At 39.9% G+C, this 17,997-nt stretch overlaps 1 long non-coding RNA gene and 1 pseudogene across 1 annotated transcript; both read left to right on the forward strand.

Annotated features, from left to right (window-relative positions):
• Positions 1–1,212: 1,212 nt before the first annotated feature.
• Positions 1,213–17,997, forward strand: part of LOC118841651 — a 1,013,973-nt pseudogene continuing 997,188 nt past the window's right edge.
• LOC118841671 lies at positions 8,061–12,438 on the forward strand. Its single transcript, XR_005009865.1, has 3 exons — positions 8,061–8,465; positions 8,554–8,713; positions 10,713–12,438. It is a non-coding gene; the product is annotated as an uncharacterized LOC118841671 (long non-coding RNA).

Here is a 17,997-nt window from a genome sequence, read left to right on the forward strand (position 1 = left end):
CTATAGGGAAAGTTTAGGTATAAGATTTAGGGATGAACCCTGTCAATTAGGTGTTTTGGGATGGGATTAGGGAGTGGTTTAGGTGTGATTAAGGGATGGCCAGTTCTTAAAGGAACATGCACTTTTAGTACCTACAGCTCAGGTATCTTCCCCAGAGTTCACTGGGAAATGGGGTGGGGTGGGGGTGGGGTGGGAGTGGGGTGGGGCAGGTGTAGGTGTGGTTTTTGCTATGAACCCTCACTAAGTCACCAAAAGTTCAGGGCTGACTGGGAATATCCAGGTGGATTCCATCACATCTTGTTAGACAAGATAAATGTAAGTTCTGGAGAAGTTAGGTATTTCGTGTGTGTGTGTGTGTGTGTGTGTGTGTGTGTGTGTGTGTGTATGTGTGTGCGTGTTTGTTATTCTTCCTATATCAGGTGAATCTGTGATGATAAGGTCACCCCCAAGTAGCATAAGCTTGCCCCTCTGATTTAACTTCTCTTTGAGACTCTGATCCATCAGTCTTGGGGGTGGTTTGAGAAGTCTAGAGTTAAGATTTTTCATTGGAAAAAGTATCTAGTCATTGCTACACTTGTGCAATTATTTTAGAGCCAACTATAGGACAACAGTGACTAGACTATAATTCATATGAAAAAGACCTGAGGGTTTTAGTGAACCAAAGGTTCATAAACTAGTCAATCACAAGACTAAAAGGTAACATTTTGTATGAAGGATGGAGAAGGTGTTGAGGGAGGTGATAGTACAGAAATACGGTAGAGACAATGTTGATTGGAGCTTAAGGACCTGTTTTCAAATCCAATGTCTGACTGCTTGTAGGACCTAGGGAAAATCACGGAACCTCCCTGAACTTCAGTTTCCTCTTCTGTAAAATGAGTGGGTTGGCCTAGATTGCCTCCTACGTCCCTTCCAGCTCTAAATCTATGACTGACTCACTTGATATCATAAGGGAGGTGGTGTCACATACCACAGAGAGGTCAGGGAGGATGAGGATAGAAAAAAGGCTATAGGATTTGGGATTCACGCATTTTCGTTGCTTGAAAAAGGATAATGCTTCGGCTGCCGAACGAGACAGCACGTCCAGACTACAATTCCCAGAATCCTTGGAGCCGCGGTTTATCCGCGAGACCCGGCTTCATTTCCCATAACCCCCCCGACCAGACACCGTGGGCTTGGAGCCGCGGGGATTCTCCAACCCTTTCGGGACTGGACGGAGGTTTGCCGGCTTCTCTAGGAAACGTAGTCCGGGCTGGTGGCAGGCGGCGGCGCAGGCGCAGGCGAGTCTCGGGCGGGCCTGGACCTGCCGCCCCTTTGTTTTCCCGCCCCCTCATCGCAGCTGTTCCGGTCCCGGGACCCGCGACCCTCGCGCCTGTTGCGCCCAGGCTGGCCGGAGCCCCAACTCCCAAGGGAGGGTGAGAGGCTGACGAGGGAGGCGGGGGCCTCCGAACCGGGGCCATTGTGGGCCCCCTCGGGACACCACGCGCAGAGGGGAAGGGGGTTCTGTGTGATTGTGTGTCTGCGTGCGCCCGCGTGTGCTCGCGCGCGGGCTTTTCACCTCTCTGTCTACAAGCATAAAGCAGGCCTGGCCTTTAGAGAGCGTGTGTGAGGGGTTAGGGGGCGTGCCAGTAAATACGGACGTGCCAAGAGCGGATTCTAAACTGTGAACTGGAGGTCACGAGGTGGGTGGGGGGCAGGCGAGGCGAGAGCCTTGGGGTCGAGTGTCGGTGGCGGGGAGACTAGGAAGCTTCCCTGCAGGGCCTCTTAGTGTGTGCCCTCAGGCCTCCGAGGGCAGACGTACGGTCCGACCAAGGTAATCGACCGCAGCCTCTGTCCAACCCCCTTTTCCCCCGCCCCCACCCTGCCTGGGCCCGGTTCTAGGGGTCCTGACTTCTCCGAGCCCCACCCCCCACCCACGTGCCTGCCCCTGGGCCATTGGGAGTTCAGATCTCCCGGCCCCACGCAGCTCTCTTTGGGCTTCGGACTGAGAGACCGCCCGCTGCGGAGGCTCAAAGGCCTGATATTTCTTCCAGGACCCCAGGAGCCATCATTTCCTGGAATCATCTGGGAAGCAAAGGGTAACCATGAAGGGTTTGGCCCAGGCGCTTGTGGGAAGAGGTGAGAATTTACGGAGGGGTGTGGGAGTCCTTGGGAGGGAATTGACACTGGGAAGGGATCAGTGCTCGTGGCTGATTGCCCCTCTTCCTCTTACATCACACACGCTTGTGTATCCCAGCTCCTTGGCATTTGCTGGGTTCCGAGTTGGTACCACTGCTGTCTCTGTCCCCGGATTCTAGAGCCGCTAATGCTGTAGCTGGGGAAAAATCCTATAAAAGTTACTTCTTTTAAGCCCAAGTGAAAAATACTTTTTTCCCCATCCTCCAATTGAGAGGACGATATGGTTTTTTAAAAAGGAGCATTTACTAAAAAATGGAGGAATTAGGAAACAAAAACCTGATGCACCACATCACTGAAATGGATGTTTTGAGTGGGCAACTTTTGGACCCAAATTGAATCAAAGTCTTGATTGAGAGTTGGCAGTCTCAACTTTCAGTAGGTACCTGTACCTGATTCATTGCTTAGGATACTCCACCTAGCTCTACCCTCCCCACCTCCATTTTCCCTTTAGACATCCTGTGATTGAAGTGAGAGTCCAGGTTAGGAAATACTGTCCCAAGTGCATGGTTAAATGTACTATTAATTAATTATGGGCGGTGGGGGGAGGGAGGGGAAGACCATTATAGTCATTATATATGTCTGTGTCTACTTTTTTTCTTTTGTTTAGACCTGTAATTTCACGGATGTAGGGAATTCTCTGTTTTGTAAATTCCTTCTAGAGATGTGGATTGGCAGCCCGTCTGTAACTTACAGTCTTAAAAAAATCGCATGGGGCATTGAGATGTACCACCTCTACTTTTTGTAGAATCCATGGATCCACTTCTCTGACAGGAAACATTCCAATGACCTTACTCTCTTTTAACTCTTATTTCCTAAGGCTTACTATCATCTCCATTTGTATAATGGATGCCTGAGATAATTGGATAATTATAATATTGAATAATTATAATAATGGATAATTGTCAGATTAGTTGTTCAGCATGCCATAGTTATTTGACAACAGAGCTAGGACCAGAAGTAGAACAGTAGAAAAAGTGCTTAATCAAGATTGAGCACACTCGGGTTCAAAAAGCCAAGCTGTTCTGTTTACTAACTTTGAGACCTTGAACAAGTTGTAATTTCTCAGCTGTAACAGTGGTGTAGTTGGACTTCATTATCTCTAAGGTCCCCTATAACTATAAGTCTGCTATCCTATGATGTTAATTTTTTTTATCTTTCCACATTACTCCACTGATAGTTAAATTAATTTACATTTGATAGGATGTGAGTTCTAGGAGAGCCAGGACTGTTTGAATATTTTGTCTTTGGATCTCAGCACCTAGGTCGGGTGCTAGGTACTTAACGAGTACTTGTTGATTGCTTGATAGAGGAATTCCTAGTTCTCAGAGGAACTCAACAAATTGATTCCTCACACATTCTCTAAGCCAGGCAGAGGGATTAGAATAATTTTTTCATTAAATGAAACAGTGAGGGATAGAGAAGTTAGGTTATTTTGTATCACAAAGCACATGGTGATAAAGCTGTGAATTGAAGCTATGTGCCCTTACTCTCAGATTAGGTAGATTTATATGCCCTGGAACATGCTAAGATACATGGATTCTATCAGCTTTCTCAGATTCTAGAAAGGGTTGTGGCTAAGGTTCTTTTTGGCCTGCTTCTAAGGAATGTGAGGGTTACATTGAAATAGGATGTGATAATTTTTAGATTTTGGAAGCTATGAGATGGAATGGTTTTTTTCCATGGTTCCTTTTTCTTTGCTAGATCTCCCTATTAAAGATTTTGTCTCTCTCCAAGAGAAGCCCGCAGAGGAGCTGGGAAGGCTGATATCTGGCCTGTCAAGAGCCAGAGCCCAGGTGAGTTGAGGGTTTCTTTCCCTTATCCTAGGAATTCTAGGGTTCCAGAAGGTAAAAGTATTTTCTTCCGTTCTCCTGAGCAAAATCCTATGCAGGAAAATGAGCTCAAATTGTGCTCCTCCAGGAGACTAGAATATTCTCATGTAATAGAGAATTTTTCTGATTAACCTAGTACCTTTTCTTTTTTTCTGTCCAGCAGGCTTGTATAGTCTGTTGAATACAAGAGGGGAGAGTGGACAAAAAAACCAAAAAGGTGCTAGGTTAATTGGAAAAATTCTCTATTACATGAGAATAGTCTGTTATAGTAAAAATTATTCTGGTTTCGCTTGCTTCACTCTGCATCAGTTCATATAAGTTTTTTTTTTCCCAGCGGGGAAGGCAGGGCAATTGGGGTTAAGTGACTTGCCCAAGGTCACACAGCTAGTAAGTGTGTCAAGTGTCAGGGGCCTGATTTGAACTCAGGTCCTCCTGACTCCAGAGCCAGTGCTCTACTCACTGCACCACCTGGTTGCCCCCATATAAGTTTCTCCATGTCTTTTTGAAGTCATTGTTTATTTCTCACAAAGCACAGTAATACTCCATTGGATTCATACACAACTTATTTAACCATTCCTTAAATATTGTATGTTTTCTTAGTTTCTAGTTTTTTCTCACCACAAAGAGAACTGCGATATTTTTGTATGTAATGGACATTTCCCTCATTCTTTGATCTCTTTTGGGGATTGCACAGGCTTTCTTGAATGTCTTCTGCCTTTTAGAATCTTTCATTTCTAAGCTCAGCTCAAATGCCACTTCCTAGATAAATTCTTTGCTGACTCCTCAGAAGCTAATCTCCAGGCTTCCTAAATCACCTTTAATTTATTTTGTGTATTAGTGGATTTGTATGTGTATAAGTCAGTCTCAGATTTTTAAAAATCAAATCATCATCATCATCTTGGCCAGTATTTATATAGTGCTTACTGTGTTCTAGACAGCAAGTAAGCAAGTGGTTTACAAATATTACTTCAAGAAAATTGTCAGAATCAGTTTAAGTATGATTAAAATAAATTTTAGAAGTCAATATTTTCAATACCAGATTTTCTTGTTTGTTTCATGAAGTCTCCAGATATTTAAGGAAGTCAAAGTCCAAATACTCAGTTACTACATCCATTAAGATGGATGTACAAAAAGAAAAACATGAAAAAAAAAGAAAAGTATGTGCAAATGTATACTTATAACAGTCACCCCTGAGATACAGATGCTTATGTTAAAAAACCAAAACCAAAATATAATCAGAATCATAGAATTTGAGAATTGGTAGGGCCTTAGTGGCCTCTAGTATGACCTATACAGGAAGGGAATCCTTACTATAACATATGTGACAGGTAGTTATCCAGTTTCTGTTTGAAGAATTCCACCTTTTGAGGCCTCCCATTCCTCTTTTGGACAGCTCTAATTATTAAAGTTTTTCTTGACATCAAGCCTAAGTTGACTGCTTTACAACTTCTACCTCTTTCTTCTGGTTCTGCCCTCTGGATCTCCTCAATTCTCCTTGAGACTGTTTTGGGAGATGGTTGAATAGAAATGTCTTTAATTTTTCAGGAGTCATTGACTTTCAAGGATGTTGCCGTGAACTTCACCCGGGAGGAGTGGAGGCACTTGGACCTTGGTCAGAGGGACCTATACAGGGAAGTTATGCTGGAGAACTACAGGAACCTGGTCTCCTTGGGTAAGATACCAATTTAATATTCAGAAACCATAAATAAAATGCATTTGTCTTCAGTTGTTAAAATATGTGAAACTTCTAAAATGCTTGTTGAATTTAGGCTTTAGTTAAGGAAATTAAAGGTTTTCTGTTACCTTTTGTCAGATTGTGACATTATTTTTGGTTAACAGACGAAAGGCCTTTGTCGTATGGAAATTAAAAAGAGAAGCTACTTTGTGTGTCTGTGATGTTTTACTGTCTTTTATTCTTAAGCATCCTTAAGAAGAAAAAGAAGCTGGAAATGAGCTCTGGGATTATATGAACATCTAATTTCTGTGTCTTTCTTTTTGAGCAGGGCATCACATTTCCAAACCAAATATGATTACCCAGTTAGAAAAAGGAAAAGAGCCATGGATGGTAGAGAGTGGAACCTCAAGATGCACTTGTTCAAGTAAGTGGAAAATAAAAACCAAAAAAAAAAAAAAGAGAAAACCCCAAGGAAATTGGAGGCAGGATAGGTAAATCATAAGGGGTGTAACATTGGAAATGTTGATTGGGTTGTCTACAGCCTTTCTTAGGCCTGTGGAAACTATTGGTGCCATTTACCATATTTTAGCAGAGCCCTGGACTTCACCTCAAAGTATAGAAGCTTAGAATTGGGAATCACCTTAGAAATAATTTTAATTCCCCACCCAGTGCAAGAATCTCTTCTGTAATATTCCTGATAAGTGAATGTTGCCAGGGACAAAGATCTCACTCCTTTGCCTATTCCATTTCAGTTACTGGAGAATTCTTTATATTGTGCTGAAATCTTCTTCCCTATAATTCCCACTCTGATCTTGTTTTACCATATATAAAAATGTAAGCCTAATCCTTCTTCCACATAATAGCCCTTCACATTTTTGAAGATAACTTATGGGGAGAATGATAGCTTTCTCTTTATCTATGCTGCTTTTATACTTTCCTTTGGTATCAGAAGAGGTGTTACTTCTTTAAACTAAATTCTTCCTATAATTCCCATCCTTTCCTGTCTTTTTGACCTTCTGGTCCTTGTCTCTTTCTCTGTCATCTTCCTTCTTTCCCTGTTCGCAGTTTTTCCCTTTCTTTCATTGCTTTCACTGCTGTTCTTTTCAGTTTTATAGCCTTTCCTAAAGGCTTCCATTTCCATTCTTTTCTTAACCCCTTCCACATGGCCCTTTTCCCCACACTTCGTGGAACAGTTATTTTAAATGTCTTCACTGATTTCCTTCTTGCAGATGTCATCACCTTTTCTGAGTCTTCATGCAATTTTTATTTGACATGTTGAATACTGGTTTGAAACTTTCTTTTCTTTGCACAATAAGGCACTATCTTGCAGTTGTGTTAGAACCTTTTCACATGGAGGTCTTCAGGTAAGAGGAAGTACTTAATCAATGAGAATCACACCCACTGATCAACCAACATTAACAGCCAGTAGCTTTCTAGCAAAATATGTTCTGGGGTTTAGGGATTTGCAGCTGTTAATTGAGGGGTAGTATGGCATTATAATTTCAAGTCAAGAAGGAGCAAAGGTCCTGACATTAGGCAACACAGCTAGAATTACGCTTTCTTTAGCTTCTGTCAAAGCATATTAGATCTGTTTTAATCAGTGTCTTGTTTTGGCAGGGTCTAACATTGATAATGTCATTGTTGTGCTCCTCCCCTTCACCCTCTCTCACCTCTTCCCAGCATGGTGAAAAGGGTATTTTGCAGAGTACAGACTGTGTAAGATTCTGTAGCTGAGATGCTTGTGCAGAACTTTGGACCTGGAGGAGCCCCACCACAGCAGTGTCTTGGATCCTTTCCTCAGCTGACCCTTTGTGAGTTTTTGTGTCTACCTCTGGGTCAGCAGCTCTGATGTTGATATATTCAGGAGATATGTGGTATCCTTTTCCCGGGAAATATGGGGATCCCTTGGGGGGGGAGGCCCTTGCTAATTTGTCTCTTTCTTTGGGTGGTTGGAAGAAGTCAGGGAACTGGTTCTCACTGGTCAGGTTGGGATGGGCTATGGGTACTAGGCTAGGCTGATTTTGGTGGCATCTGACAATGTATCTGTGAGGCTAACGTGGGAAAGAAGAAAGTCCCTCCTCATGTACTGCTGTAGTCTCTTACCTCTGTCTCTTTCCTTTTCACTTTCTTTTATTTTTTCAGACTTCTAATTTTAGGCATCCCTTAAGGCTTTATTACTAGCCCTCTGTTTGTTTAGCTCTACAGAGATATAGGATGCCTTCAACTGTTCTTTTACACTGATAAACTCAAAGATATATTTCTCTCTTGGCTATGTCACCTATATTTCAGGCTTATCTTTTCAGTTAATTTTAAGACATTTTTACTTGGCTTCCTATTGTTGCCTGAAATTCAGCATGTGAAAAATTGAACTTATATTTACATCCTGGTTCCAGTCTCAAATTCTACATTTTTGATTAGAGGTACCACTAGACCAGTCTTAAAATGGGATTCATTTTGAGTACTCTCTATTTTTGTCCCTTTTGTTCAGTCTGTTTGAAGTCCTACTGTTTTCTTCCTTTGAAATATTCCCCAAGATTTATCTCTTAGTGTCCATTCAGCCTCCAACCTTGTGGGCATGGTTCATACCACTTCATAACTGGATTAATAAAATTCTTATTTAACTTCCCCAACAATCTCCTTTTGTTCTGCTGACAAACCTGAACAACTTCCAAGCCAGCACAATTCATGTAGCTATTAATTTGCAACCCTGTAAAGATCACACAGAGAACAGGAACAGAAACATCACCTCTGTGCCACAGGACTGATTGGGAATCTCTGAACCTCAGGTACAAAATCAGCTGAGGCAATAGTTTTTTAGAATTTAGGAAGTAAAGGGCAAAATGGGTGTTGGAGAGTGTCTTTCTGTTTCAAAAGTTTACAGTGCTTTCCTGTTGGAGAGGCAGCATGGCATAATGGCTAGGACACTGGATTTGGTACCAGCAAAACCTGTGTTCAGATCTTTCCTTGGACTGGGCAAGTCGCTCTTTGTGCCTCAGTTTCCTCATCTTCAAAACTGGAGTTTGGACTCTGACGTGTAAGGTTCCTACAAGCTCTAAATCTTTGAACCTATTGTCAGTTTTCACATTTAAATTTTATTTTGCTTTATTGTCCCCAAAACAACCTTCATTCCAGTAAGCATTATCATCTTCTTTAGAAGCCATATGCCTCTACATTTGAGGCTCTGAATATGTTCTGCACTCTTCCTGAAATGCGTTCTTCCTCTCTGCCTATCTAAATTCTATCCTTTAATGCCTACCTAAGTTCTACCTCTTCCATGAAACCTTGTCTAACTCTTCTATTTTCTGAACTTCTAGACCAGTTATAGTCCATATGATATAATGTGAACTTCTTGATGACTTTCTCTTACACTTTAGTTCTTTAACAGAGCTATGATGATAGGGAAATTCCTATACTCCCTGCAAATTGAAACCCATTCATGCCTTTTCACTTTTGTGATTCTTGACCATATCCTTCCACAAATTCATTTTAATTCCATATCCATTTACTCAGTGGCAGTGCTGAGGATATACCAACAAAAATGAAACAGTCCCTGCTCTCAAGGATCCTTGTATCATCTTGGGGAAAAGGTTCAGCATGTATGCACATAAAGTACAGGAAAATTGAGAGGGGAGAGAGAGAGTACTAACTACTAGGGGGAATCAGGGAAGGTTTTATAGAGGAAGTAGCACCTGAAGTGAACTTTGAAGGAAAAATTGTGAGAGACAGATGAAAAGGGAGTACATTCTAGGAATGAAGGATGGCTTGTGAAAATGAAAGGAGGTGAGAGATGGGCTATCAGGTTCAGAGAGTGGCTAGTAGTCCAGTCAGGTTGGAATATTGTATTTGTGAAGAGGAATGTTATGAAATCATGCTAAGCTACTTGAACAGAGATTATTTTTAATTTTGTTGGTTTCTCCTGTGCTTAGGACAATACTTGGCACATAGTGATTGCTTAATAAATGCTTGGTGATTGACTGACTGAATCTTGTAGGAATGGTAGGTAGGAGCCAGGTTGTGGAGATCCCTAAGTGTCAGGCTAAGGAGTCTGTGTTTCATCCCATAGACGATGGGGAACCAGTAAATATTTTTGAACACAGGAGTGATATGGGTATGCCTGTGCCTTAGGTAAATTATTTTGGCAAGTATGAGAAAGTTAAAATGGAGGCTGGAGTACCTGGAATCAGGGGAACCATTTAGGAGGCTATTATAATAGTTCAGGTGAGAAGCGATGAAGATCTGAGCTAGAGTAGTAGCTATATAAGTGGAGAGGTGCTATATAGGTACAATTGACAAATCTTGGCAACTGATTAGAATAGGGGATGAGGGAGAGCAAAGAGTCACAGCTGAGGTAATGAATCTGGGTGATTTGGATAATAGTGGTCTCCTCAATAGAAACAAGGAAAGTTGAAGGAGGAGAAGGTTGTTTTGGAGAAGTTGAATTTGAGATGCCAATGGGACATCTTGGAGGAGCTGTCAGGTAGGCAGTTGATAACATAACTGGAGTTCTGTATAGTGTTAGGTAGCTTAGGATCGTTTACAAAGATATATAAATTAAATGCATTGGAGTTGAAATCTTCAGGGGAGTTTATGTAGAGAAAACAGAGGGACTAGGATACAGCCCTGAAGAACGTTCATAGTAAGGGTGCAGTGGTGATAGAGGAAAGAAGGAGTGGTAGGTGGATAGGAAGAAAACCAGGAAAGAGAATTTCATGAAAGTGAAAGGAACAGAATGTTTAGGAGGGTGAGATGGTCAGAATAAAAAGCTTCGGAGAGGTCAACTTAGTTGAGTTAATGGATCTATCTTTTATGCTGGAGACCTCCTGGATATTTTATTTATTTCATGGTTTTCATTATAACACTCAGGTTTTCTCTCTGGCATCCCTTGCTCTCACCACATAACTGATCACCTCCCTTTTCTAGTCATACAAATGATGTTAATATGATACCCATTATATTATATATCCTATAACCTCCTATATTCTTTGATTTTTTATGTATGTTGGTCTTTAACATTGGTCTTCGTTTTCTTCTAGGAACTAAGAATCTAGTTGGAAATTCAAGACATCGACATAAAATTTTAAAACATTGGATATTTAAACATAAAAAATATTTAGGTAACAGTGCAAGAGAATATTGGTTGACAAAATGGTTGATGTAACCAATAAGCAAGCATTTATTAAGCATTTTCTTTAGGCCAAGTACTGTACTATGTTGTAGGGATTCAAAGGTGGACAAAAACAGTTTCTGACTTCAAGGAGCCTAATAGGGGAGAAAACATGTACATAAGGTATATTTTGGTAAGCATGTAAAAATACATGAGGAGTGGATGGAAATCAACCTTAGATAGCAAGGCTTTAGCAGTTGGGGAGACTGGAAAAGGCCTCCAGTAAGAGGTGACTATTGAGCTGAGAAGCCAGGGATTTTAAGAGGCAGAAGTTAGAAGGCAGGAATGGCCATTGCAAAGGCTCAGAGATGGGAGATAGAGTGTCATGTTTGAGGAATAGCAAATAGGCCAGGATTACTAGGGAGAAGATTGTGTAGAGGAGACTGATGTGTAAAAAGATTGTAAAGGTAGGAAAGGGCCAGGCTGTGGATGAAGCACTTCATATTTGATTTTGGAAGTAATAGGGAACTTCTGGTTTTATTGGGGGTGGAAGTATAAGGTGTTGCGGCATGGTTAGAACTACACTTTAGGAAAATCACTGTGGTAGCTGTGTGACTGGAGTGGAAGAATACTTGAAGCAAGGAGACCAATTAAAATTATTGTAGTAGTATAGGTCAGAGGTGGTGAGGACCTGAATTATGGAGATAGCTGTATGAGTCATTGTGAAGGTAAAAAGGATAAAGATTTAGTAACTAATTGGATACATGGACTAGTGAGGGTAAGGAGCCAAAGATGACACAGACCTGGAGCTTGTGAGACTGGGAGGATGGTAATGTCCTTGCCAATAATAGGAGAGTTTAGGGTTTTGAGGAAAATATACTTTTATTTTGGATGTATTAAGTTTAAGATGCTCATGGGACATCTACTAAAAATGTCGGTGATGTAGTACTAGAGCTCAGGAGAGAAACCAGGGCTGGATATATAGATCTGGGAATCTCCATATAAATCATTCAAAGGGATCAATTCAGGAGATGTTTTTGAATGTCTTTTGCGTTCATAATCTTGTGCTACATTCTATGGGCAATATAAAGAAGAACAATACATAATCCTTGCCCTAATGGAGCTTGCAGACTTACAAGTAATCTTATGTGAACAGATACAGCTGTCATACAGTGCATAATGTTAAAAGAAAATGGAAGTCTGTGGACTAAATTGGGCATAGAGTGTTTTTTTTTGTTAGTAGAACATAAGCTGAACACCAAAGGGTATTTAGAATTGGAACATTTGAAGAGGAAGGGAAGAGCAAGTTTCAAATCAGGAGTCAGGAATGACCATTGTAGGATGATTAGGATACTGACTTGACTAGGGAGTAGAGTACTTGTAGAAGAATGGAATATAAATTTCAGTAGGGATTTGGAGACTTTGTTTTGTGATGTTCACAGGCTGAGGATTGTGGACTTCATCGTTTAGCTTTTAAAGGTTTTGTAAAGAGACATGACATTATGCTGTAGTAGAAAGAGTGTTGGATTGGGAATCAGGAGAGACCTCGGCTGAAATTCTACTCCGACATTTACAAGTTGTATGACTAGGTTTCAGTTTCTTTATCTGTGAAATGGGGTTATTAATAGCTCAGGATTATTTTGAGGATCAAGTGAAAAAAGGAATATAAAGTGCTTTGCAAACTTATATAAATAAAACTATATAAATGTGAATTATTGATGTTGGATTTTTTTTTTGGGCAGGGATGAAAGTTGGTAATTGGCAATGATGATTAAGTGGGGAGCACACCAGTAAAGATTTATAATAGGCATCTAGGACCAGCAAACCAGGCTTAGTCAGAAGTTGACCAAATATTTTGAAATGAAATTAAAATAAAAGTTAAGATTTTTGGTACTAATGGTTAGCCAAAATGTCTAACAGTTAGAGTAGGTGAGGGTCCTTACTCCAGGAAGTAGAAGAGAACAAGAACAAAATACTACTGAATAAAACGCAAAAATGAGTCTCATTCTGGGACAACTATGGTTTGTGTGTTGGCTCCTTTGTACTTTTTGATAGGTGTAAATGACTGTGGTCCCTTCCAATTTGTATAGAAAGTATTTGTAGAGGTCAGGATAATTACAGCAGTAGATGGACTCTGACTCTGTTTAGTCAGTCTATGAGCATTTATTAAATGCTTGCCATGTGTCAGTCACTCTGCTGAGTGTTAGATACAAAACTTCCAGAGAGAAAGCATGAAGCTCACTTTCTGCTAGGATAGGTTCAGGAAAACTGGAGTTATTGGGGGTGTTCTTACAAACACAAAATTGTTTATCAAGAATTACTTTGGTAGTGGTGGTGTGTAGGTTCATTTGGGAGGAGAGGGTGATTGGTAACAGGAAGACTAATTAGAAGCCTTTTATAGTTTAATTCACCAAACATTTATTAAGATTTTAGAAACGAACTTATATTTGCATAACACTTTAAGATTTGCAGAACATTTTCCTCACCATAACCCAGTGAGGTAGTTCAAAATTATTACCTTCATTTTGAAGGTGAGGAAACTAAGACTGATAGATTAAGTAAATTGCTCCATGATCACAGTTAATAAATGTCTGAGGCAGGATATTTACTGAGTGTAAGAGACTTTGCTAGACTCTGGTATAGAATAGTTTACTTATGTTTTACAATTTTAAAAAGAATTTTCCTTAGATCAGAGATTTATAACCTTTTCTGAGTCAGGACAGCCTGGTGAAAACTATTCTGACTCCTCAGAATAATGTTTTTAAATGCCCAAAATAAAATATATTGGATTACAAAGGAAACTAATTATATTGAAATATAGTTAAATATTTTTTTTAAAAGTTCACAGACCCCATGTTAAGAACTTCTGCCTTAGATTATCTTAGTTAATACTTATAAAACCCTGGGAAATAAAATCTGTAGGTAGGTAGTATAGTTATTACAGATGAGAAAATTGATATTCACAGAGGTGTAGTTATTTTTCTAGGGTTACGTGGATGGCTACTGAGTTGTCTGACTCCCAAGTAGGTATTCTTGCCACTGTATTATAGTGAGATGAGAAAGGACTGAGAATTTGATGCCAACCCACCACCTTTGATCTTGGTTCCCACCTTGATATTTTCTACTGGCCATATCCCCTGTGCTTAAAGATGGTCACTCATCATATCAACCATTCTGGTTTGGTGGATTCTTTATGTCTACCTTTCACATTGCATCAGTCCTACCTATAATCACTTCTATCTCTATTGTTATTCCTTTCTCTTTCTCCCCAGAATTTTAAAGAACATTTTACAGAGTGGAAAAAGCCAAATGCACCTTGTACTTATCAATTTCATTTTCCCATTCTTATTGCATTTCATTTCTTTCAGATAGGGAAACTAGGCCTGAAGCCAAAGATTCAACTCCAAAGGAAGGCATTTCCAAAGAGAACTCACACCAGGAAGGAATGACCATGAGTGGTCTCTGGTCTTCCAAATTAGGAAAAACCTGGGAATGTGATAGCCAGTCAGATTGTCAACAGGGAATCCAGGAAAGGCAAGTGAAACAAGTGGAAATTACCCAGAAGAAAAACATCACTGAGAAGAGACCCCCTAAATCTAATAAATTTCGAGTAAGCTATAGTCTGAACTCTGCCACTGCTTCTCAGGAAGTTTCTATAGTAGAGAGTTCTCATAAATGTGACATGTGTAGAAAAAGCTTCAAGGAAAATTCTGGGCTAATAAAACATAAGAGAATTTGTTCAGGGAAGAAACGCTTTGAATGTAATGAATGTGATAAAGCTTTCAGCCAGCGTGCACACCTTATTCAGCATCAGAGAATTCATACTGGAGAAAGACCCTATGAATGTAATGAATGTGGTAAAGCTTTTAGACGGACTATAGACCTTACTCAACATCAGAGAATTCATACTGGAGAAAAGCCCTACGAATGTAATCAATGTGAGAGAGCTTTCAGCCAGCGTGCACACCTTATTCAACATCAGAGAATCCATACTGGAGAGAGACCTTATGAATGCAGTGAGTGTTCAAAAGCCTTTAGCTGGAGTACACACCTTACTGAACATCAGAAAATTCATACAGGAGAGAAGCCCTATGAATGTAATGAATGTGGGAAAGCATTCCGAAAAAGTACAGACCTTAATCGACATCAAAGAATTCACACTGGAGAGAAACCTTATGAATGCAGTGAATGTGAGAAAGCTTTCAGTCAGCGTGCACATCTTACTCAACATCAGAGGATTCATACTGGTGAGAAACCCTATGAATGCAATGAATGTGGGAAAACCTTCAGATGGAGTACACACCTTACTCAACATCAGAGGATTCATACTGGAGAGAAACCATATGAATGCAACGAATGTGGGAAAACTTTCCGTCGGAGTACTGAACTTACTCAACATCAAAGAATTCATACTGGAGAGAAGCCATATAAATGTAATGAATGCGAGAAAGCCTTCAGCTGTAGGACACACCTTATTCACCATAAAAGTACTCATAGTGGAGAGAAACCATATGAATGCAGTGAATGTGGTAAAACCTTCAACCGTAGTTCATCTCTTACTCAACATCAGAGAATCCATACTGGAGAGGAGCCTTAAACATATAGTGAATATGGAAAAATTTCTTATGAGAGATGATCAGTCACATCAGAAAATTCACATTTGGGAAGTGTTAAGAGTATAGGCATCTGATAATTTATAAGCTTTTAAGAATAAAAAAGTAACATGACCAGTATTAGCCAACCCATCGTAAAAAAGAAAATAACATCTTAGAATATAGGAAGTACACCAGTTTGAGGGCAAAAACTCCAGGTTTGACTTCCCTGGCTTTCTTGACACTGCAGCTCATGATGACATTTTGTCCCTACCCTCCCTTCCCATTTTTTTTCCCTGCTTGCCTATAATTATATTTAACACTGCCTGAATCCATGACTTCAGCTGTTATTGTTTCTGTGTGGTGTGACTCCTCTGCTCTCCTAGTTTTACCTTGTGACTGATTAACTCACTTACTGCTCATCCTAGTTCTGGTGCCTAACTTACTCTTCCATGCACTGAACAGTTTTTTACTGATGCAAGCCAGGGTGTTAAGCCTTGCCTTGCTAGAGTTGGCTGACTGAATATAACAGAGACAATACCTATGAAAATATTGGGTGTGGGAAAACTTGTAAGGCAGTATACTTTACTCATTATCAGAAAAATATCAGAAATATAAGCATATTGAATATATGAAAGGGATTCAGAATCAACTCAACTTTTGATAAATGTTACTGTGTTCATATTGGAGAGCATTCCTGTAAAGTTTGGAACCCTCCTACCAGAGTGCACAACATTAGGTAATTTATGCTGGTGAGGAATCCTCTTCGATTGTAGTTTATCTCTCATTTCACATTGGAGCTTTCACAGTGGCGAATAACCATGGTAAAGTTACTGAATGAAGGGAAATCTTTCATACTTAATCCTTTAGTTCAATAACCTGCAATCAAGATTTCAGTTTGTCACCCATCAACTCTTAATTTTATTTGTTGTATTTGAAAGTATGGGCTCAGCACTGTTATGTTCCATTAAACAACTAGCCTAGGTAAGGTCACAGAAGACCTTCAGCAGGAAGTTAATTACCAGGTGAAAAACCATTTTGGTCACAAAACTCATGAAGACTAAGTATAGAAGGATTGCAGACTGCATTGTTGGATTCATGGATCTTTGAAATATTGATGTATTTAAAAGACAGTATTTTTTCCTTTTTTAAATTTCTCTCCAATATAAATTGGCTGCAACCAGCTAGCAAAAGAATTTTGCAAATCCCATTGTGCTGATCTGTTTTCTCAGAACAACCATATAAGTCCCAAGATCTGGAAAATAGAGGAGTTTGATTGCTGAAGCAGCTAAAGCTTGAAACAAAGAAAACAGTGGGACTTAAAACTTTTTGGAGCAAAGGAACTCAACAGTCTGTTCTTAACGTGGCAGGTTCCCTTACTGGAAAACTGAAATGTTTTAAGTTTCGTATTATCACATGAGAGCAATGTTATAATGTAGGGTGGGGAATCAAGATTCCTGACCAGGTGACTGTTGTCCAAAGTTTTTTATAGAAGTGATTTCAAATACTAAATTTCATTAGTTATAAATGCTATAGATGCATGATAGCAAGTTTTCTAAAGTGTATATAGGTTGTTAAATAGGGCAATTCAGTAATGTATCATCTAAAATTGTATTTGAAATGAAAATTTTCTTTTTGTTCAGACCTTTGATTTCATTAATGTAGAGAACTCCCTGTGTAGAATCTAACCCTGATGGTGCAGATCAACAACTTGTTTTTAACTTGGAGTTGTAGACAGATACCTGGGAAATTGAGAGATTAAGTGACTTGTCCATGGTCTCATAGCTAGTATCTTCCCGAGGCAGGTCTTGAATTTAAGTCTTCCAGAATCCAAGGCCAGCCACTCCGTCTGTTACTTCTTAACATCTCTCTGGCTCCTTTATTATTCCCATCTTATTTTATATGGCAGTAAGTCAGAAGGTGAAGAAACACTTTACCTAGGGTCATGAAATTCAGAAGGACTTCTTTTTGGGATATTTTCACAGGTACTTCGAAAAGGCTTTTATCAGACTTTAAGGGGATTTTGATGACTTTTTGAGAAAGTGACCCAGAAACTTTTCTATGCATTTTTATTCACTGTAAATTTTTTTCTTTTAACAAGCATAGAGGTTTATGTGAGAGCATGGCAGAGTGGAAAGAGTGCATCAGTCCGGAAAATCTGAATTAAACTCATGCCTGCAACAGATGCAGGCTATGTAGCCCTGGGCAAATTACTTAGCCTCTTGGTGCCCTAGGCAAAGACTGTAAGTTGCAGAGTTGATTGGTGCCGTTCTTCACTGGTAGAGAAGTCTCCTAGGGAGTATCTTACATTGATGAAAGCACAGGTCCCTTCCCATCCCTGGCATTTGAAATCAAATTAGTTATTCTAATTTGAAAGCAAGATGCTTTTCTGTAACTTGAGGTACCATCTCATTACCAGTTAACTTTCATTGTTTTCTTTGTCGTGCCTCACCAGTGGAATGAACGGATGGGCATGATTAAAGGCAGCTTACAAATAGAACAGCTATGAAAAAAAAGTGTTTATTGTGATTATGTGTGAACGCTACAGAAATTGCTTTTTCCTTCCCAAACCTCTTCTCCCCACCCTTTTTTTGTTATATATGTGGTACATTTGTGCGGGTT

Source organism: Trichosurus vulpecula, chromosome 3, assembly GCF_011100635.1.
Source record: "Trichosurus vulpecula isolate mTriVul1 chromosome 3, mTriVul1.pri, whole genome shotgun sequence".
NCBI classification, from domain to species: Eukaryota; Metazoa; Chordata; class Mammalia; order Diprotodontia; family Phalangeridae; genus Trichosurus; species Trichosurus vulpecula.